The sequence below is a fragment of the Pseudophryne corroboree genome, unplaced genomic scaffold (genome assembly GCF_028390025.1).
Source record: "Pseudophryne corroboree isolate aPseCor3 unplaced genomic scaffold, aPseCor3.hap2 scaffold_377, whole genome shotgun sequence".
Lineage (NCBI taxonomy): Eukaryota > Metazoa > Chordata > Amphibia > Anura > Myobatrachidae > Pseudophryne > Pseudophryne corroboree.
This window is the reverse complement of record NW_026970026.1, coordinates 160043-161421: the sequence shown is the minus strand read 5'-3', so window position 1 is coordinate 161421 and position 1379 is coordinate 160043.

The following is a 1379-nucleotide window of genomic DNA, read 5'->3' as shown; positions in this document are numbered from 1 at the left end:
CACTCTTGGGCGAGAGAGGACGATACTGTCCTGAATTTTCAGGACTTTCTCTGGAGACAGAAACAATTGTTGGCTGTGTGTGTCCAGCAGTGCCCCTAGGTGCACAATGTTCCGAGCAGGGACCAGCGAGGACTTTTTTCAGTTGATGAGCCACCCGTGGACTTTTAGGAATTGGACTGCCAGTTCCAGATAACTGTGGAGAACCTCTTGGGAGTTCACCAGGATCAGCAAGTCGTCCAGATTTGGCAGGATCCTGATTCTCTGATGGTGAAGGGTCGTCATCACGGCCATGACCTTGGTGAATATCCGAGGTGCCGTGGCCAAACCAGAAGGCAGGACTTGAAATCCAAAAACAAACCAGGCACAACACTGCTTAGCTTCCATCATCAGATGAGATTGGACCAGTGGCGTAACTACTGCCTCCGCAGTCCTCGCGGTGGCTTGGGGGCGAGGGGCTGCGGGTGCGCCACTGATTTACAACAGACTGACATGCGGACGAGCGTCCGCATGTCAGTCTGCAGTCTCCTTCCCTCCGCCGCTTTTTGGAGGGACACGGAGGGCACACAGCGCGCCTCCCTGTGTCCCTCCTGCTGCATCATCTCCGGCGGCCGCGGGTCTAATAGGGGGAAGTGCCGTCCGTGAGCTCTAATTGGCTCACGAACCGGCACTTCCCCCTATTAGACCCGCGGCCGCCGGAGATGATGCAGCAGGAGGGACACAGGAGAGACGAGCTGTGCCCTCCGTGTCCCTCCAAAAAGCGACGGCGGGGGGGGGGGGGGGCGGTAAATATCTGTCACTGGGGGCATATATGGCACGGGGGGGGAGGGAGGAATATCTGGCACTGGGGCATTTCTGGCACTGGGGGGAATATCTGGCACTGGGGGCATATCTGGCACTGGGGGGGATATCTGGCACTGGGGCATATATGGCACTGGGGGGGAATATCTGGCACTGGGGGCATATATGGCACTGGGGGGGGGTATCTGGCACTGGGGGCATATATGGCATGGGGGGCATATATGGCACTGGGGGGAATATCTGGCACTGGGGGCATATATGGCACTGGGGGGGAATATCTGGCACTGGGGGCATATGTGTACCTGGCACATGGGGGGGGGGACTATATTTGGCACTAAGGCATGTAAGTACCTGGCACCGTGGGGGAATATCTGGCACTGGGGACATATGTGGCACTGGGAGCACAGCCCTAGCAACAAGGACTACCTCCTAGCAACGAGCATGACACCCAGTGCATGAAACATCTGGCAACGAGCATGACACCCAGTGCATGAAACACCTGGCAACGAGCATGACACCCAGTGCATGAAATCCCTGGCAACGAGCATGACACCCTGAGCATGAAAACCCCTGGCACCGTG